This window comes from Ursus arctos, unplaced genomic scaffold, assembly GCF_023065955.2.
Source record: "Ursus arctos isolate Adak ecotype North America unplaced genomic scaffold, UrsArc2.0 scaffold_30, whole genome shotgun sequence".
Classification (NCBI taxonomy): Eukaryota; Metazoa; Chordata; class Mammalia; order Carnivora; family Ursidae; genus Ursus; species Ursus arctos.
This window is the reverse complement of record NW_026622986.1, coordinates 6,207,252-6,229,514: the sequence shown is the minus strand read 5'-3', so window position 1 is coordinate 6,229,514 and position 22,263 is coordinate 6,207,252.

Here is a 22,263-nt window from a genome sequence, read left to right as displayed (position 1 = left end):
TCTGGCTTGGCAGTTCACTGGGACTTCACAGATGGGTTCTTTCCCCACCAGCCCCTAACGGCCGTTTATCTCCTTTCAAGTTGCTAACTGATGACCAAACCGCCTAATTAGGCCTCTTCTGCAGCCCAAAGAAGGAGTCAGGGAGGGATGGGAAACGGACACGTAAAACCAGGCCAAACAGTGAGACTGATTCAAGCACCCAGGAGTATTTAGCGCTTCACCCCTCCGTGTCTCCTCCCTACTATTAGCTAACTGAGAGGAGATCGGCCAGCGCTGGGGAGCTGTCAGATCTTCCTCTTGCACTCCACTGCCACTGACCCCTTTACTCCTACACAGCCTCTTTTTGCATCCCGCATTCTGAAGGCATGGAATCATTTTTTTGGCTAATCGCATATTGGCTTTGGTGTCACGTACACACACAGCCTTACTGCTTCATCTGAGGCCCAGTGACGCGTTCTATCATGTAATGTGCTGGCAGTCGAGTGAGACTCAAACCCTCCCCGTTACGTATGAAGTGTCATCTCTAAAGTGGAGACCGTTTCTTGCAAAATGGCGTTGATAAATTGATAAATGGAATCAGCTGACAAACAGCCCGTAACAGTGCTGTATCCTCTCATCGCCGAGTTCTCTCTAAGACGCCGTTAGGCGAAAGAAGACTTCATGACCTAAGTAGGTGCCGTTATATATTCTGGAATGACCAATTAAAGGGACGAGAATTTGCACGCAAATCCTGACAGTAAACGTGCACTTGTCCCTTGTGGCAGTGGGGCCTGGTAGAGCATAAGGGTCAGGGCCTGTGTGGCACGTCAGGTAGCAGAAGTATCTGGTTTGAGGCTGTGAAAAATTCACCTCTCGGGTGGCAGCTCTGTCTGGCACCTCGTTCAACCACCTACAAAAGACTGTTGGCCCCCAGATAGGCAAGTGTTACTTTCGCTCTTAGTAAGCACTGTGCCAGTCTTGGGGCAGTCGGAAAGGGTGGAGGGGAGCTCAGTGCTTTGATGGCCCAGGCCTGGTCTAAAGGGACACACCCAAGTCTGAAGAGTTTGTGCCCACATCCTTTCCGCTGCAGCTGGGTTGCTGGTGGCAATCGTCTCTGCAGGATCAGGCGGACGCGGTGCCAATTAGAACTGGATCTTGATATAAACGCGCCATGAGCTTATTCTTCTTGCACATATTGTAAATCCGTCCGAGGGATTCAGAGAGCACTGGAAAAACACCGGGCCCAATGTTTGTACAAGTGTCTCGGATCCAAAATGGCACCTTGTGCCTTGGATACAGCCGCTGTCTCATCTCAAATGTCATCCGCCAGAGAACTCTTACAGCTAACGTAGTCCAACTTCTCACCTTGTGCACAAGGACACTGAACCGCAGAAGTGTCATGACTTGTCCCCAGGTTGTGACGATGTGCGGTATAGAGTCTGCTTCTAAACTCTGAAGGGTTCAAGTTTGGTTCCTCCAGTCACTGCTCAACAGAACCTGAGTCTTTTTTTTTTTTTAAGATTTTATTTATTTATTTTAGAAAGAGAGAGAATGTGTGTGGGTGCATGCGGGGAAAGATAGAAGGGGAGGGAGAGGGGGAGGAAGAGGGGGAGAGAGAAGGAGAGAGAATCTCGAGCAGACTCTGTATGGACAGTGAGCCTGTCTCAGGGCTCCATCTCTGAACCCCGAGATCGTGACCTGAGCTGAAACCGAAAGTTGGATGCTTAACCGACTGAGCCACCCAGGCGCCCCAGAACCTCTCTGAGTCCTGCATTACTCTTTGCTACCTTTTGACTTATTGAGAAGATGACATGAATGAGAACACAAGTTTTGGTGTGCCTCAGAATTACCTGGAATATTTGTTAAAAATGCAGACTCTGGACTCTCTCCCTATACTCCAGCAGAGATTGGGATCAGGTCCCATGGGCCATTCTTTGTGGAACACGGTGGAGACAAGGGTGGGTCTTGCTGTTGTGGTGGAACGGCCACAGGCAGGTGTCTCTTCACTCTGTGAAGACTAGAAAAGTCTCAGCTCAGCCATTGACAGATATGACCCTGAGAGTGTAGCTTCCTTTGCTGAGTAGGAATACTGATGAGCCTTATCCTCCTTACGCCCCATCTCCATTACTCTCTCTTCTGGATCATCAGTTCTCTGCTCCCTTGGCTCTATTAAGGACACAGAAATACACATCCCATCTAGCTGGTTGCCTTATCGTGCCTGTGGAAGGTCTGACATTGAGGGGAAGTGTGAACCCATGCCTACATTACAGAGCAGAGGCCAGTATGTCTTAACTTAGTACTCTCTGTCACTAGGACAGGACGAGACAAAGCTGGGACTTTCATTCATGGGCTTATTGGTGAAGATGTTACGTGGTATCCATAAAACCTAATGTTTCTTGGGATGCCTGGGTGGCTCAGTCAGTTAAGAGTCTGTCTTCGGCTCAGGTCATGATCCTAGGGTCCTGGGATCGAGTGTCACATCAGACTCTCTGCTCTGTGGGGAGCCTGCTTCTCCCTTTGTCTGCTTTTTCCCCTGCTTGTGCTCTCTCTCTCTCTGACAAATAAATAAGATCTTTAAAAAATAACCCTGGTGCTTCTTACAGTCTAACACTTACATTGGTCAGGTAATAGAATAGAACACATTTGTAATTGGCATTTAAGTATAGATACATACATCTACGCCAACCCAGTGTGGCTCAGTGTGTTGTTATTTCTAATTCTGACCACAACAAATTTCCTACCATTTTCTCTAGAACTAGAAAAATTAAAGTCAATGACAGCAATGAGAACATAATTCACTAAGTAGTTTCTGTTGTGCCTACAATTTGAGTTATTTATGTTTAAAATTACATACTTCAAAATATTTCAATACTGTCCAAACACTTTATAAAAACCTATATTTCTTTTTTAAAAATGTCCTGATTTTGTTTATTGAAAGGACGAAATTGTAATCAAGAAAAATTGAAGAGAAAATAATACACTATTCAAATACATCAGCTGATTTTATTCTTTTTAATTTCCTTTCTGTCCTACACAGCTATACTTGCAATTCAAGGAGGTGTGTTTTCCCATCTCAGCTCGGCTATTAGCAAATGTGATTCTGAGAAAAGAGCTTAACTTTTTTTATTTTTTTAAAGATTTTATTTATTTGAGAGAGAGAGAGAGAGTGAGCACAAGCAGGGGGAGGGACAGAGGCAGAGGGAGAAGCAGACTCCCCGCTGAGCAGGGAGCCCAACGTGGGGCTTGATCCCAGGACCCTGGGAGCATGACCTGAGCCGAAAGCAGACACTTTTTTTTTTTTAAAGATTTTATTTATTTATTCGACAGAGATAGAGACAGCCAGCGAGAGAGGGAACACAAGCAGGGGAATGGGAGAGGAAGAAGCAGGCTCATAGCGGAGGAGCCTGATGTGGGGCTCGATCCCACAACGCCGGGATCACGCCCTGAGCCGAAGGCAGACGCTTAACTGACTGAGCCACCCAGGCGTCCCAGGAGCTTCCCTTTAATAAGTGGGAATAAATGTCCAGCTCATTCGCGCACTGGGTAGTCATGGACATCTGGGGATAATACAGGTGAAAATGATTTACATGTTATAAAGTGCCTTAGATGCCAAAAGGATTGTTATTTTGATGGAAGTCTCTCATTTCATGACGGTTCTCCATCTCTCCAAAAGCTGTTGACATCTGTTTTTAGAGGATGGCAAATACAAAGTAATATGAAGAAAAATCAAAAGATCTGCAAAGATTTCAGAGTATTTGACCCAAAGAAGAAAAATCTGAAACTCTGCTTCTCAAGTCTGTGAAGGCCTGTGATAAGGTGAGAGTGGGAACCAGCCGTTGCCCATCTCTGCGTAGATCAAATACAGAATTTATGAGCTCAGCTAAAGAAAAATAAGTTTTTTAAAGATCAACTTCCTGACCATGGCAATTTTTACCGACTAGAAGGGGCCAAAATAGCACAAGTTCTTCTGCCTTGAGTCTTGACGAATACAACGTTTATCTAAGATCATGTACGAACCACCCCGAAACTTCGTGGTGTAACCCAAGAAAGCACCATTTTACAGTGCTCACGGAATCTGTGGGCCAGGCACAGTGAGAATGGTTCGTGTCTGCTCCACAGTGACTGGGGACTCAGTTGAAAGATGAAAAAAGCCGGGAGTAGCTTACACGGTTGGGATGGCGATGTCTTTATGTTTCTTTCCTCACAGGTCAGATGCCTGGGGTCATGCTGCGCGTCTCTGCTGATGTAGTATCGAGACCTCTCCATGTCACTACCGCACGTGGGTCAGGGTGGTTGAAATCTTACACATGACTCTAAGCTCCCAGAGCAAGTGCAAAAGCCGCACGGTCTTTATCACTTAGCTGCGGAACCATATAAATGCCACTTCTGCTCAACTAGGACGGGCAGAGTACTCAGAATCCAATCCGGATTCAAGGGGAGGGAATGCAGACGTTCGTTTTCACTGGAAGGGTGTCAAAGACTTTGCAGCCACGTTTGAAACCAACACAAAGAACTGACTGCAGTTCATCTATTTAGTCAACTAACCAGCATTTGTTAAGCACAGATTCCAGCCTCTAGGTTGGGAAAACTAAAACGAATTCGGCGTGTCCCTGCCTGCCTCGAGGAGTTCAGGGTCTGGTCATGATGGCAAAGATAGCCTCGAGTCAAGGTGACACACGTGGAGAGGAACCCTGAGAAGCCCATTTAGATTTTCTGCCACTAAGGTCCATTCATTTTCTAGGACTGAATGCTCTAGGGAAAAAATTCCCAGTCCTTCTGAATTCAACCAAGCTACAAGGAGTTTTTCAGTTTGTTTTATTTCTTTGGCTTGTGCTTTCTGGATTGCGGGCACTGGGATTCCTAGTCTTTGGCAACGAGTCCCATTCTAAATGTAAAGAGATGGAGAAGGTGCCAGCCTGGCCGGGCACGGTGGACTCTGATGCAGTAACACGCTGACACTGGTTGGGCGAATGTAGCTGCATGAAACAACTGTGTTTGCTCAGCCCTTTCCAGGAGGGCTCCAGAGCTGCACATCAGGGGGGCGCACAGCCAATGCCTCTCTCAGGGTCCACCTGGGAGGGACTGGGGGGCGCCATTTCAGTGCAGGAGACATTTGAGTAACAGCCTGTGTCTGAGCTGTCAGGGGAATATACTATGTTAGCCCCAGCAACTTTTCATCATTTCTTTCGTATTCTCCAGCCTCTGAATTTTTTGCAGTACACTTAAGCAACCTCAAATCAGCCTCCTACTGCCACCACTTAAAATAACTTCATGACTGAAATTGACCCCATTGCCAGGTTGACCACACTTGACTCAGAACCAGTTTTCTATTCGTTCAGTCTCTTCCTATCCTTCCTCGTTGACACAGGAAGATTGCATGAGCTCAGTCCACCTTCCAGACCAGTAGCATGGTTTGCTTTGCTTTGCTTTCCTTGGTCAGGGCCAGAGGATGTAACCCTCTATCGCTGGCAGTGAAGGGATGCCTGCCCAGAAAATCACTTCTCCAAAAATGTCTCCCTCTGGCCTGGACAAAATGTCCACCACCGATTGCCACTCTGATAGTCTTGTGGCATCATCACCTCTAGAAAGTTCAGGAAAAGTCAAATGTCCTCTGGTTAAGTGTGTTAACTCAAGCAATAGTGGCCGTAATAATCCACATTTACTGAGCACGTAGAATGTGCCAGGTATTTTGCTAATCTCTTTTCTTGCAGTCTCATGAAATCCAGACTCTATGAGTGACAGCTTTGTGGTTCTATCACTATTATTATTCATTTCCTAGATAAGGAAACTAGGTCTTCTGGAGGTTAAATAGCTTGCCCTAGCACTGCGGGTAAGTTATCAGAGCCGGGATTTGAACCCAAGTCTGCCTTACTCTAAAACTCTTGTTTACGGTTTACAATACTGTGTAACTGGACGGTTGTGCTGTTGGCAAACCCAGGACCCTGGGAGTTTGGGATACCTGACAGGCATGCTTTGATTGTGAGGGCTGGGGGAGAGAAAAAGCACAGTATTCTTCTTTAGGGAGAGCACTCAGGACCTAAAAAGATGCAAAAATAGGACGTGGGAGGATGCTGGACATAGGTCTACACATTTGGGATTTATTGAACACCCCCTATGTATAGAGAATGATATCAGGTGCAGGGGTGTGCGGTTAGCCTAGGCGCCCCACAGCCCAGCACACTTCATCTGCTCCTACTCTCTGGCTCTGGGCTAACGGCAGGAAGTGTCCAGGGGCTTCCAGGCAGCCCCATGTTACGTTCTCCTTATTCCCTGGCTTTTAGCCCACTGTGTTTCCCTGCCATCTGCCAGAGACACATCCTTGTCATCGATGGCTGGGACTGATGATGGCTTGTCAAATAAAACTGACAACAACTACAGCAACAGTAGCTCATATTTACTGAGCACTTACTAAGTGCCAGGCAGCTGTGAGCTGTTTACATTTAGTGCATGTAACCCTCCTCATCACTCAGGATGGCGATTGCCATTATAATCCCCAGGAGTTGAGGCACAGAAAGGTTTAGGGGCTTAGAAAGCTTTGTATCTTTCTTTGGGTCAGTTGGGATCGGCGTCTCACGCCACCTCCTGCACTGTTTTCTGCCCCTGTGGTAGTGAGTGGGTTTGGAGGAATTACTGGTGCAGTGAAGTCAGGAGTACTGTACAGGGACCAGCAAGGGGAGAGCAGGAGTCAGTCCTGAGAGGCAAGAGGAAAACCTCTTGTCAGTCTCAAGAACAGTGATATGGGTGTTTTCCCTTCTGGAAGACATAACCACCCACTTGGCTCAGCCAGAGTGAGTGGACACCCTGGTCCTCTGCGATCTGCAGGGGGCTTCCCAGATGGGACTCATTCCCAGGGGTCCTGACTTAGTCCCTGAAGTCACAGGACACTCAGAGATGGCACTTCCATTTGTGTGTAGCAGGAGGAAGAAATTAAGGAATTTCTTCCAGGTGGAAGAAATTAAGGAAAAGCAGGCCCCTAGTACCCCCGAGTGCAGCAGTCTTCTGCTGAGTGGCTTGGAAACCCACAAAAGCCCCCGATGGGAGCAGCAGGCGCTTTGTTGGTGACCCAGTGGACTTGGGGCAGCTGGGCTCGCGGCATGTTGTCATCCTGGGCTTGTCCCTGATGGACGGGAAGTACTTTCCTCAAAGTAAGCACTTAGTGCTGACTGAGAGAATCGATGGGAGAGAGGGGGCTTGGAGGTGCCAGCTGATTCATAAATATTTTATACTGTTGAATCAAATGGAAAAGGCAAAGCTATTTCTTTTTCAAATGGAAGTGGCGGAGACTTCATTCCATTCAAGATTAATAGGTGCACTGCCCAGTCATCAGAGCTTGGAGAACAAAGCAAAACGAATAGCCAAGATTTGAAGCATAAAAGTAGAGCTAGAACATCCCAGACTGGAGCGGGGGGTTTAGGCATAAACCCTGAAGGCCACGAGGTAGGCTGGTCTGCAGAAACGTCTTCCTTCATACACTCCTAGACAGCGTGGCTAGTGGGGGCATTATTTTCAAAGCACCAGAAGATTCAGGTGATGCTTATTAGGTTACAGTTGACCCCGAACAAACACACGGGTTGGGCTTCCAACCCCCTGTGCAGAAAAAAATCCACCTGTAACTTTTCACTCCCCCCAGACTTAACGATGAATAGCCTACTGCTGCTGGGAGGCTTACTGATAACATAAATGGCGGGTTAGTTAACACGTATTTTGTATGTTATATATACACTATACCTTGTTCTTGTGATAAAGTAAGATAGAGAAAAGAAAATGTAATTAATATCATAAGGATGAGAAAATACAGTTACAGGACTGTGCTGTATTTATTTTAAAAATCTGTGTCTAAGTGGACCCACACAGTTTAAACCCCTGTTGTTCAAAGGCCAGCGGTACTTATACAATATGAATAATAGTGCTCAGAGTATGTGTCTTGTGAGTTTGGGCTGGGGCCACAAAACCAGAGCTTTAGTGTGCAGTCCTGTGGGTGGGACACATCCTTCCCTTGCCCTCAGCCAGGACCGGGACGCCTTGAATCATTCCAGAATGCTGAGTATGTAGACTATTTGTAGAAACTGACTGGGACAGATACCTCCCTCTTCCTTTGGGAATTTCCTTTCGTGTTTAATAGCCTCCAAAGGCAAATGGAAGGTGATTTTCCAAGGCATCCCCTTTGCTTGACCTATTTCCACAAACCGTGTCCTCGCCTCTCCTTCCTGCCCATTTCTATGAAAGAAGATTGCGGCATGTTGCAGGACTTCCTCAGGCAGTGCCCTTTTCTCTTTTTGAGACCTGACATATTCTTAGGAAGTCAGTTCAGAATTTATCGTCAGGCCAGGAGGTGGATCAGCCTGTCCTTTGTGAAAAGAGAGTGGGGTGGAGGCCGCCGTTCTGGGGCTTTCCCTGGGCAGAAGACAGACCCGCAGAAACACCGCCATACTGCTTGCCCTTCTTCCCAAAACTATCCGCAGATCTATGTGGGTCACATCCTGGGCGTCGGTCCTGCCCTAGGCCATAGCAAGAATAGAAGATCAGCTCGCGTTGCCGGCCTGCCAACACCACGGATGGGGAAGCTTTCCCACTTGGCCTCCTCCCTCAGAGGTCTAGCCCATGCCCCCGTGTCCGCTGTGTGCCCGCTCACCCCGGGGACAGCTGGCCTCTCGGGGACTGCCCTTTGCAGCTCCAGAAAGGAGGACCATCAACTGGAAGACTCTTGACCTCAGGGAGAGTGTAGCCTAGCTGGGGAGTCTCGGAGGAAAAACAGCGAGCGAAGCAAGCTAGACGTTTGGTTTCAGGGTGGCTCTCAACCATGATCCTCGCCCCTGCAAGAGTCCCTTGTCACACCGGCCATGGGCCAGAGACACAAGGCCTTTCTCTTTTCCAGTCACGTGTTTCTGATCACATGTCCCTCTCAGCTGTGGGAGAAGCGCTGTCTGGGACCCCAGGGGTGACCCCAGAGGGGCGTCACAGCAGGGCCTCGGCTGCTTCTGGAGCGCCGGCCCCCACGGCCCTCCGCCACCTCACCCGCAGGCCCCCGCGGTCACACTGGCCCCTGTGGAGGGGTCCCCACAGCACTCAGTGCGGCCCAAGGCTTAGGACAGCGTTGCCCTTCCCGCAAGTCCGGTCAGTCCAGAAAAGCTTCGCCCTCCACCCTGGAAACCCGAAACAAGGTGTCCTCGTCCCTCGACACACACACGTGGGCCCAGGAAATCAATCTTTCTTTTTTCTGTCTTTTTGTCTTTTTTTCACGACATGGACGATCCTTGTGTGGGATCACAGAAAGAAAGGGAGCAAGGCGTCTCCTTTGCTCTGTCCCATCGCTGCCTTGCACCTGCCGCCCTGCGCCCGGGGCCAGGGGCGCGCGGGCCGGGAGCTCGCGGGCGGCGGGCGTGCAAGCAGGACGCCGGGCGGTGGAGCGGGGCCGGGCCTCCACCCCGACCGGGGCCCAGTCCGCTCACTTGGAAGATGCGCTGCGTCCTGTGGAAGGAGGCTCCGTGCGCGGAGTGCCCGGGACAGGGGAGCCGCTCAGCTCCGGGCTCCCCGTTCCCGCAAGGCCAGGGGCCACTCCCCCGGCGGCAGGGTCCCCAGGACGTCGGCGGGGCCACACGCAGGCCACGCGCAGGCCACGCGCAGGGCGGTCAGCAGGCCGCAGACACCGTCAGGGACACACGAGCCTCTCACACTTCCAACACTTCATTCCCTCCTTCTGTGCTTTTTCTTCTGTCTTCCCGCATTTCCCGCTTTGCTCTCTTGGGCTCCCCCTGCTTTGCCCAAATTTGCGTCCCCGCCCAGTTTTGTTGTTGTTGTTGTTGTTGTTTTGTTTTGTTTTTGTTTTTGAACCAAGAGATCTGGCTTGCCACCATCTCCTTGCGTGTTTAGAAGGGGAGTGGGGGAATGGGATACACCGGTAATGGGTAGTAAGGAGGGCACGTATTGCATGGTGCACTGGGTGTTATACGCAACTAATGAATCATGCAACTTTATATCAAAAACCAGGGATGTACTGTATGGTGACTAACATAATATAATAAAAAATATTATTATAAAAAGAAAAAAGAGATCCTTCGCGCCCTTGAGCCTCACTTCCCTCCCGCCGACGCAGGAGGTGGGATTACAGCTTGGGGACATGGAGTGAGGGCCGAGCTTGCTGAAGGGATGGCCAACGGCCCCGAGGCTTTGCCAGACTGTCCCCCCCGCCCCCAGCCAGCCCACCGGGGGTGTCTGTCAGAGGGGCTCTGAGGAGCTCCCAGGCTCCAGATCACCAACTCATTCTACCCGTGAAGTCAGCTCCAGCAGTATTTTTCTTCTCTCCTGTCCACGTCTGGTGCCACGGGGACGGAAGGAAAGCAGTTACTATCTCGCCGAGCTGCTGAGGCAGCGTTTTCTCTGGCTGTCACAGCGCATGCTGTCCTCTGCCAGGCACAGCCCTGCCCGTGCAGGGGTGCAGGGGGCTGACCTTGGCCCAGCTCCGCACTTCGCCTCAGCATCCAAACGGAGCCAAACAGGAGCTAAAAAAGGTGCTGCGGGGGCCAACGAAGTAATGTCTGAAAACGTCTGAGAGGTCGTTGCGTTTCCGAAGCCTTTTTCTTTCTAGTTCTAGAATGAGACTGTCCCTTTAAAAAAGAAACAAGGCCATTTGTGGGGTGAATTTAAATACGTTGTGAACAATAATCCCATCGACAAGCTGTGGTTGAATCCACAATCCTGGGCAGGGCCAAGATAGAACCATTTAAATTATTTATTTAAAAAAAATTTTTTTTTCCTCATCCCTGCATGGATATTGAAATGGCTCTCTAATATTACAGTTTTAAAAATAAGCTCTCGGTTCACGACCTCAGCTTCAGGGAATGATTACGTCCTCATCAGTTGACAGCATCAGTAATCAGTCAGCTTCAAAAAGCCTGACTCAGCCCCGGCCTTTATAGGACTCTCGTGTGGGATGCAGGTCTGGGTTCAAACTGAGTTTGTCCCACACCAGGCAAGTTCTAGCAAAGCAGGGGTGAGACGGTGGTGGTAGGATTGTGATTAATCTCCTCCACCAAGGATTAAGCCAGAAGTTCACATGGATTTCCCAGAAGCTGCCGAGGCTTAAAAGACTTTGTTTTAGTGAGAATTTCAGAGGCAAGGCCTGTCAGGAGCATTCACCATCAAGAATGTGACCCACTCAAATGGATTTTCCTTTACTGTCCACGAGACTGGGAATCTGGGGGATGACGCAGATGTCACCAGGGAATTTTCCAAACTGTCCAGAGGTTTCCAACCAGATGAATTTGTTCCAGAGGAAGGAGTGGGCTCCTGGACAGCCGCTCCCTTGGAAGCAATCCTTGTGAAGATGCTGGTAGTCAGCAGCGGCCATGCCTCTTCAGCAGGCTGGGGGAGCCATAGCACCTGTGGGGGCTTCTTTGAACCGAGGCCTCAGACCAGATAGGATGATGCAGTTGAATTTCATGAGATTGTTGATTTTCAACCATTTTTGCCTCAAAAAAAAAAAGGCAGTTTCATATGATTTGACCTAGTGTGTGCACTCGAGACTTGACTGTGATCTTTTCACTTCGTGGTGGCAGAAAGGCCCCATGTGGCATTTAGAATGAACTCCTACTCTGGCTCAAAGGTCCAGTCTGATTCATAAAAGTATCATCAGCCCAGGGACCCCAGGCCTGTGAAGCCCTTCATGATTTCCCATCACCCCAATCAGAAGTAATCTCTCCCACCCTGGGGTTTTGCTGATAGTTGGCTCTCGATATTTATGAAATATTACCTTTATTTATACCTATTTGTATTCACAAATGCCTTTAAAATTACAAATTCTTCGAGGATGTGGGCCATCACCACATCTTTGCATCTCCTAGGTGACTTTTCACATAATAGGCGCTATTAATTATTTACTGGTTGGCTACCTGAATCTTGAGGCTTTTACTGATGTCGCAACATCGAATAGTACCAGCCAGCTCTTCTGGAATTTGTAATGGAGCTATAGTTTTTGCTTCATGTGACTAAAATGATTGTAGTCTTTTATATTAGGATTGAAAACACCGTTGCCTGTTTGATCTCATGAACTGCATGGCATTCCGATGGTGCGCACTAATCCAGTTCCCTTTGTGTTTATGTGATTCAGAGAGTACAAGCAGCTGACCCGTTTCCCAGTCCCCCACGACACTTACCCACAGTTCATCTTGCTGTGTCCCCACTGGGAGTGGGGGGTGAGGGTTCCATGGGGCATGGAGGGTCTACAACTGCCCACACCTGTGCAGCTAGACCACGTGCATGCCTGCTGCATTGGCCCAGAAATCCAGGAGCCCGGGACCTTCCAGCTTAACACATTAACCTTCTCAAATGGAACTCGTCATCACTGCTTCCTCCTTCCCTGTCCTGCTTCTGCTCACCTTCTCCCCTTGCTCTGTGCCTAGTCTCAGCAAGTGGCTCTGATGTTCTTCCAGATGCTCCAGCTGGAAGCCTGGGGGACCAGGTGCACCCTCACCCTTCACCAAACCCCACACGTCAATGGAGCATCTCACCGGTCCTCTGCTCCATTTCCTTTCCTTGTTACCAGCATGGCTTGGATTCCAAGTCACCCACGTTTCTTTCCTGACTTCCCTCCTGACGGCTCTGCTTCCACTCCTGCCTCCTTCGCTCCTCCCCCAGAGTAGGCTCGTTCAACTGCTCTTCTGGTCCTATGGCTCCCCTGCTTCAAATCCTGCCTGCAAATCACACAGGCCCTTCTCGATCCAGCCCTGCTTTTCTCTTTAGAGCCCTCATTCAGCCCTCTCCACCCCTGCAGCTAGGCTGGACCTCTCACACTTCCTCGCTCCTCTGAGCTGTCAGCTTTGCTGATCCTTCTGCCTGGAAAGCTCACACCTTCACATTGCCAATTCTTATTGAACCTTGGGGGCTAATGCAGGAAAGGCCTCCAGCGTTTACTCCAGCAGCCGGGGTGGAAGGTGTCTCCCTGGTGCCCACAGCACCCCAAATTTACCACTAGCAGAGCGGGTGGCACCTTCATTCCAGCAGCAGCCCATCTTAGCTGGGGACAGTATGTTTCCTACTTGGCTCCGCTCATGTGATATTACATGACTCACAGATCCTTGTCCTTGGTCTGTCAGTCACTTGTTTCCTTTGGACAAGACAGGGACTAATGATGAAGATCGAGCTCCCGCTCTTGACATGCTAATCCTAACCTTGACGGTTTCTATACATGGCTTTTACAATGGGCATTAATTTATGGGCAGTGGAGGTAGACACAGACCCTTTTAGCTAATTAAATAAAAACGCACACCACCACCACGACCCTGCCCCCTTGGAAATAAAATACGCAGGAAGGAGAAAGATGACACGCTGGCCATTGAAGGTAAATCTCCTGAGGTTTCAGAGTCAGGATCTAGTGCCCAAATAAGGAAAGGAATGCATTCTCCAACTCTCAGCCAGGAGTCGGGTCTGGCTGTGAGCAAGGGGGAAGCCACCCAGAGACTTGCCAGATCTTCAACAGAAATGATGAGCTGGGGGCAGAAATCTCACTTTTCCTAGGGGTTAAAAATTGTCATCCACCCCGTGCTGCACCCAACTTTGTCACGTCCTTCATAATGGAGGAGGAAGGGATAGGCAGCCCTTGAGGCCCAATTGCATGAGGCCAGAACCCTCAACCTGGTAATAAAAACCCAGGCCTGGGGCCTGCGCCTGAAAGTTGGCAGTGCCTATGACTCATCCTACTCGTGCAAGCTTAGTCATTTCAAGGAAAGCTTGTGCCAGTTCAACACTTGGTAATACTTTCCAGTCAACGATCATCAATAAACAGGAGATGACCAGTCATCTCGAAATTCTGTTGGGAGCTCAGCTCTGAGGCTCAGCCAGCTCAAAGGGACCGGAGGTGGCAAGGCAGCCACTTTCACTTCCAGCTTCTCTGCCAGCTCACACATACGCCGTGGCTCCTCTCTCACCAGTGCAGCTCCTGGCACTGACCTAAAACTGGGGCTTTGACCTATTCAAGAGGCTTCAGGGTTTAAAGAATATTATATAACTGGAATCCCATTTAAAACAACCATGCCACTTTGCTCTACTGGGTGAAGCTAAGTAGAGGCCAGCATTCAACTGTGATATGAGCTGCAGAAACCATCAGAAGAACACCTTACAGAAAAGGTAGCTCATGGCAGAGACAGCGAGGCCCAACCCAAGGCCGGCCAGGGCTCTCAAAGGTTGTGTCCAGAGGTGACGGAGGCCAGGCGAGGGTTTGACGGTCCTGGCTTAGAACCTGGCACAGCCGCTGTGGAGATTGCTCATGCTGCCAATTCCGGCACTGATGCAGGAGCAGAGCAGAAAGGCAGGGGGAGTGGGGGTCTTGCTGCTAATTGGTTCAGGCTAAGCCCAAGTCTAGCCTCCCCTGGCAGACACAACTGTTACTGTTAAAAAGAGACTGAAACTAATCAAAGCTATTTGCATAGATGTGCCAAGCCATGGAGAAGATGCAATTATGAGCACAGACCCGTGTTGATGAGCGGTGCGTGGCGAACCCCCCGGAACAAGAGGGGGTCGTGTAGTAGCAAAATGGGAGTGTTTTGAAGAGAAAGCCTGCTGATGTAAAATGAAGCGCTGACTCGGATACGACATGACAGGAGACAGGTGTACGCTCCAAGTGCAACCTCTCTCCATGGAAACTGGGGGCGGGCATGGCTAACCAAGCCGTCTGCAATTCGCTCGTAAAACTCTGTTCAACCCAAACAGACATAACCTCCTTTATCTCCCATTAAGTAATTTATTGGGATTTAAAACTAAGAATGCATGTTTCTTATACATCCTTTCTGTTGGGAGATGCTGTGAAATGATCAAGGCGTTGGGTATGTGGGTGGCAGGTGGGAAGGTGACAGGAAAAGGAAGGGATGCAGGAATTAATTAGCAACCATAAAGCGATCCTTACCTAGATTCTGATTTATCCCCCTTTTTTGGTCAAAGTTTATATTTAATTTTTACATTTATATGTAATTCTAACAAAAACCCCGGAGACGCTAATATCCTCTTTTGCCCAGGAGGACAATTGAGAGAAGCTAAGTGAGTCACTCTACATGAGAAAACTAGGAAAACAAGGAGATAGATCTCAAACCCCAGTCCCAGGTCTCTAAACTCAATGCTCTTCTTCCCTCTGAAATATACTATCTCCCTTTGGAAAATCATACACATCAAAAGAACAAGATTTTTCTAGGATTATTTGGGACCCCATGTGCATGCTACTATATTGCCTCAGGGGCTCTAGGCTTTATGGTCAGAATGTTCGTTCCTCCACAATTTGAGATTCCACTGTCTGGGAGAAGCTTTGAAGGGGGCTTTGGGGTTGATTGCCAGACTCATGGGCCACTGGGGATGGGGAGAAGACCTGTGGACGTTAGGATTATATATTCACACAGCTACTCAGGGCAAGTGTTTGCTATGCACCAGACTCTGCTCAGGGTTGAGAAATCCTGGAAGTGAACACAGAACATGATGGGAAAACAAAGGAGGGAGCAGGTGACCCATCCAAAGGGAAAGAGAGATGGTGCAGAGGACCAGGGAGTTAAGTAGTGAAGTTGTTCATTCATGCATGCATGCATTCATTCATTCATGCATGCATTCATTCATTCATTCGGTGGCTATTTATTGAGAGCTGATCATGTGCCAGCCAGTCTTCTAGGTGTTGGGACTATGGCGGTGAACAAAACAGATTAAAAAAAACCATCCCTGCTCTCATCCCCATGGAGATGGTGGGCCTTGATCTCGTTGAATAGGGTCCAGGTTGCTGGAGAGACAAAAGAAGGAGAGGGGATTCTAAGGACAGAGAGCAGTAGAGCAAGATGGGAGAAGTGCGAGCAATAGATGAGGAACAGCTCCACCGAGTAGGGATGGCCGCAGGGGTGTTCGGGCGGGAAAGGAGCCTAGAGACAGGGCTTCTGTTTAGCTGCAGAGCAGGAACACTGGGGGGAAGAGGAAGAACAGGACAGGGAGATGGGGGCACAGAAGGTGTCGCAGACGATGACAAGGTCTAGGTTGTGCCCACGGGAAGCGACATGGAGGTGGAGTAAATTGGTAGGAGCTGAGTGATGGCCGGGCAGAGAGGCGAGAGCCGCTGTCAGAGAAGGCAAGTCCACGGACCTGCCCATCCACTGAAAAAGAAGTAACACGCAGTCCTGTTTTTGCATCTTCTGCTTATGAAAGGACAAATTGTCATCACTTGTGAAGTAAAACTAACCGTTGGTTATCACTTCAAGCCTTTGGGGTTTGTTTTCTTTCTCTTCAAGCGGAAGTAACCATGGGTAGGTATGCATGTATCTCAGTTTCCCTCTTAAAACGAAGCTGGTGCTGCATTTTCATAACAAAGTATATCCTTTCCTGTAACCAGTTTAGAATAGAAAGAAAGAAATGGCTGGAAAGTCCCGATGCATTCCATGCTTTACTTCTCTAGTGGAGGAAGGTAATTTTTTGTTAAAACAGGAACTTCTTTCTTTCTGTGGGAATCACACACAAGAAATTCTCTGCATATGCAGGTTTGCTCTCATAGTTTGTCCCAAAAATAATACACTGATAAACTCCACGCTCTTTCCGTGTAGATCTAATTTTTGTTCTTAATTATAGTTTTGCAGAACAAAAAAATGGTTACATAACTTTTTTGTTGGTTTTCTGTTATGCTTTGCTTTACCTTATCTTACAAATTTGATGGCAGTTTCTAAAATGTCTTGAATTCCTTAAGGGGATTGTGTTATTTGCGTAGATGAATATCCGTACCCGAGAGGCCTGGAAGCTAATGTTAAAAGCACTGAGCAAAAGATGGATGTGCTTGTAACCCTTGTGTCCCCAGAAAGTTCCGTTCAGAAGGGAAAAATAACTGAAGGACCAAACTCCCAACCACATGAAATGCCAGGGCTCTGTGACCCCCATTATAACAGATGCTTTTATGTAGCAGCGCGTAGTGGGGTGTGTGTGGGGGGAGGCCTGCGTTTACACCTTCCATCTGCCACTTTGTAAGTGTCAAACCCTGGGTTTCCTCAATTTCACCCTGAAAGTAGAATCCCCTCTTCCTCTCTCACCTCTCCCCGAGCTGGACCCTCTTCAGGGAGACCAAAGTCCGTCATCTCCGTGAGAACAAGGGTTTTTTACCATCTTTTTCATGTACCAACATAGTCCCAGCATTCAGAAGACTGGCTGGCACGTCAGCAGCTCTCAATAAATGAATTCTTGTATTCTTTTTTTTTTTTAAGATTTTATTTATTTATTTGACAGAGAGAGAGACAGCCAGCGAGAGAGGGAACACAAGCAGGGGGAGTGGGAGAGGAAGAAGCAGGCTCACAGCGGAGGAGCCTGATGTGGGGCTCGATCCCATAACGCCGGGATCACGCCCTGAGCCGAAGGCAGACCCTTAATGACTGCGCCACCCAGGCGCCCCTAATTCTTGTATTCTTGAATGAAGGAATGAATGACTTCTCGACTTACCTGCCCTGGTCCTGTGCACTCTTCCCACCTTCCCTTTAGACGGGTGAGCTGCTTCTCCTTCCTCCTGCCAGCACATTCCGTGTGTACTTCCAGAACTTCCCAACCCCACGTGAACATCAGGTAGTGTTAAAAAAGGTTTATCCTGAGGCTCAGCTGCAGAGATTCTCAGGGAGGTGTGTGCTGGGGGCGGGGCATGGGAGAAGCCTGGGTTTCCAGATAGGCTGAGGCTTTCTTGGAGCCAGGGACTGTGTCTGTCCCCCGTGGGCAAGACGCTGTTTCATAAGAGCTCCTAAACTGAGTGCTCAGATGACTCTACGGTGATTTGATGAAGCCATCCCCTCAGGCGTGAGCGGCCGCATCTGGGAAACGCACTGTGAGAGCGGTCCGTCCTTCACCTCCTTGCGACTCTCAGACTAACCGCTTCTGCTGGTGAAGCGTGCTAGTTGGTTGGGGTGTGGAGGGTCAGTGTGGAAACCTGATTGTAACTTGAAGGCAAAAAAGAGTCACACAGCTTGGAACCTGTGACCTGAGTGACACGGGGTCTGAGGCATAATGAGCTCCATCCCTGATTTACATTCCTCTGCATCTGATTTGCTAGAGAATCCGGACTCGTCAAGGGTCTCGGCTTCTTTGCTTTAGGCAGATACTCTTATTGCCCAGCAAACCTGGAGTGCAGACAGGACCTGGGTCTGGAGGAAGGGAGAGGGCAGCCCTGGTGGGCCGGCTACCTAGGCAGACCCTCCCAGCCGCCACATAGTTTTCAGGCCCGCTAGAACATCGGAAATGGGGTAACGGCTTGACCTAGTCCTGGGGGTTCAGTGAGGCAGCATGGGGCACACAAAAACAGATCAGGCCTGAGAAGACACAGAGTCTTATCAACAGGGCCTGGTCCTTTAGCGAGGAGCTTCAAGGGCAGGGATGGGTGGCAAGAGGTTTCCTGGATTGACAAAGCCTTTAAAACCCTCAAATCTGTTAGGAGCTAGTGAAAGATAGAAGCGGCTAAAACTAGAAATTGGCTTTTGGCACCTCTGCCTCTACCCGGCTGAGCACAGCCACCAAAGCCTTTATCGCTTCTCCAAGGTCGGCAGTGAATGATGGAGCCAACAGGGAGGGAGCTGCTGATGGAGGAGAAGGCGGGCCAGGAGAGATTGATGGGGAGGGGCCGGCCAGGGACTGACAAAACCCAGGCAAGTCTGCTCCCAGGGGCTGAGGCTCTGGAAAACAAATTTGGAAACATTATCCCACAAGATCTCCATTGAAGACATTAAGCCCAGAGGCCCAGAGGGACCCATTGAAGAGAGGAGGCCAGAGCTGGGGATCTCAGAGGCTCAGCCGTTCCGGTGAAATCAAAACAGCATGAGCCAAGCAGCTCATGCAGAGATAAGGGATTAGACCACGCTTGGAACCATGGGAAGATGAGGGAATCTCTAACATTCTTGAAGTCCCCATAGAAAAGGGGTTTGTTCAACTTAGGAATGAACTGTGAAAAGCTGGATTCCACTCTGGGGTCTCTGTTGAAGCATAAAAACCAAAAAATTCTCCCACAGGCCATTTGAGGAAATGGCATGTGATCTCGTCTCATACTATTCAAGGGCTGGCAACACAGAGCAAAACCCACAGGCCCTTGCTTATGATTGTACCCCAAAATGCAAGGCAGCTATGAGTTTAGAGGGTTTGGAACGCACTGATGAAGTAATTCAAAAAGTAAACATGAACAAAGGGTATTTTTATTGTACTTTTCCATTTAGTGGTGAAGCTTTTTCATCTTGGATTGGATCCCAAGTGCTCTCTGGGCAGCTGCCATTCAGTGTTGAAAAGAAAAATAAAAATTAAGCAGAGAAGGCTTTAGGTAGCTATAAGTAATAGAGGTGAGTGGCATCATCAGGAAGGAAGCTGCCGGTGGATGTGGGGCAGGTCCCCTGGTGCTAGGAGGATGCCCGGGGCAGGTATCAGGTCAGGCACTGATATTTTATGCTGAACCTTCAAAAAGCCACTTCCTGGAACAGCATGGTTCACACCAAGATTCTCCTCCCAAGTGTCAGGGACACCATCTGAGCTCCCCAGCAGAATTTCTCCCGCTTTTTCAAACGCGTTTCAGGTTAGGGCGTGAATGTTAATGTTAGGTAGAGGGCAAGACCTTTGGGGATCTCTCAGAATTCAGAATTGCTGACGGAGACCCACTGAGGCTCATCGTCACCTCCTGTAGCACCGTCTCACGTTAATATTGAAAAATGAGCCAGCATTCTCTGCTTTTGTGTCAGAAATGATGCTATAGGACATTGCATTGTCATGATTTGGGAGGGTCGGGTGGCCTGTGGTCCTTCAGAAATAGGGAGGGAGGAAGAGTCTTGTCAAGGGAGAGCTGAGGGAATGAACATTAGACCCAGATCCCTGAGACCTGTGGACCAGGCGCTAGACACTGGGGGTGCAGATGCTGCTCTGGGCCTTGAATTTTCTTAGCCCTCTGTCTGGCACCAAAGCCCATGGGAACCAAAGATCTATCCACTCCCTGTGAACTGGTTATGTAATGTGACAAGGACATCAACACAGTCTACTCCTAATAGCCTGTATGTGACAGTTTCGGCCTCAGTCTACAAGGCTGCCTCCTCAAGGGAGCTTGGAGAGCCATCCACTGACCCGTGTTGGCTTACTTCTATGGAGCATAGAGGTTCCCTCCCTCTTATGTCCTGGGCCAGTGTTGCCCTCTTCAGTGAGGTGTTGAAGAGGGATAAGAGGGGTGAGTTCCTACCTCCCTTTGCCCTCTGCCTCAATATCTTCTAGGAGATTTGAAGTTTTTAAGTATTGTCCTCCTGGTAATACACAGGGTTCATCTATTAGTGTGAGGATAACTGAACAGAAGCCCAAGTGACAACCGTTAGTATTATGCAGACAACTGGGGGACTAAAGGAGAGGAAGATACTGGGGGAGGTTAGAAAAAAATGTATTGAATTAGGTAGGATAACCCTAGATGCTGTAAAAATATAAACTCTTGAGTTTTAATGTCTTTTTTTTATTTATAATGATTTTTTATTTTATTATGTTAGTCACCATACAGTACATCCCCGGTTTCCGATGTAAGGCTCGATGATTCATTAGTTGTTGAGTTTTAATGTCTTAACACAACAGACATTTATTTCTATCTCTGGAACAGTTAGATGCAGGCATTCTTGAACAATGGAAAGCTTGCTGCAGTGTGGCCATCAAGACACTTGGGTCACTCCCTCTTGCCGTCCACGAGCCCTAGGGCCCTGGGGAAGAGTGACTATAGAGAAGACACCCGAGTTCTTCAATGCTTCGTCTTAGAAGTGACACACATCGTTGTCACTTGCATTCCTGTCCTGGTTCTTTATTGATGCAAAACAAACCACTCCAAACTTAGTGGCTTACAACAAGGACCTTTGTTTTGCTCATGAATTTGTGATTTGGACAGGGCTTGGTGGAGACAGCTTATTTTTCCATTTGGTGTCTCCTGGCATGGCTCAAAGTCTGAGGGCTAGAGTCTCTTGGCCAACTCACCTCCTTCTCCTATAGGCTGGTGTCTGCTGGTACGTCAGCTGTGGCTGCAGCCAGAACATCTACACTTGGACTTTCCGTGTGTCCACGGGGCCATGGTGTGTGGGACCACACAGCCTGGGTTCCAAGGTCACCCTTGGAACCCTTGTCTCAAAAGGACTGGCAGAAGCTGTGTCACCTTTTATGATTTGGCCTGATAAACTTCACAAGCTCACCCAGATGAAAGGGCGAGAACATAGAGCCCACCGCTTGATGCAGGAGGACAACATTACATTATAAGACTGTGTGAAATGAGACCTATTGGCATGGATGACTTTAATAATATGATCTGCCAGAATTCTATTGGTGAGAAATAGTCGACTGAAGCCATCTAGATGCAAGACCAGCTTAGATAATATAGCCCTTGGGCAGCCACTTGAAAGGGACAAGGATGGCAGGAAAGCCCATATTCTGGGTGTACTAGGAACCTCTGCCACATGCAGTAAGGAGCTTTTTCATTTCATGAATGGGCCCATTGTAATGCTTCACTGGTCAAATGGAGACATCTGCAAAGACACTTTGTAGGGTGTTGGCAGAGAAAGCAGCATCCTGCTGTGAGCACTTGAGGTTCTGCTTAACGGGAAAGTGCGACCATGTGGTGCCCAGATGGCATTCTGACACTCTCCACCTTTAACACATTCCAGTAGAATCCCTGGGCTAGGCAGACCTTAGGCTCGGCTTGGTGGCTGCAGAAGTGTGGCAAGACTGGACGCTCAGTCACACGTTCTGTCTTCACCAGCTATTCTCTCTGCATACCCTCTGGCCCCTTCGTTCATAGAGCTTCTCTGATTTCCCATGGAAGTCAGCCCTTGCGGTGAGGAAAGGAAGCCTCTAGAACACCCATTCATCCATTTATTTAACAAATTTAATAAGCACCTACGATGCACCAGGCACCATTCCGAGCCCCGGAGAAACACTGGGCATGAGGCTGACGGAGAACAAGGTTGCCCACTGCCGGATTGGTGCCCGGCGTCAGTTGCCGTCCGGCATGAACGTGCAGCGCTGCAAGAAAACAAGCTGGGTGGGTAGCAACGAGTCTAGTGACTTCCACAGCATACTGGTGGCTGTGTCAATTAACCTAATTAAACCGCCTAACTGGCAAACGACATGCTCCCCGTGTCAGACGTGTAAGTCGATGATGAAAGATGAAATGATAGGGATATCCTTACTGTACACTTATCTGGGAGTAATTAATTTTAACAGTCTGGAATGGCATTTGTGCCTTGGAATATGGAGGCAGCTGAAGAAATTATGTATGTACTGTTGCAGCTAATTTGCATTTAATTGTAATCGGCA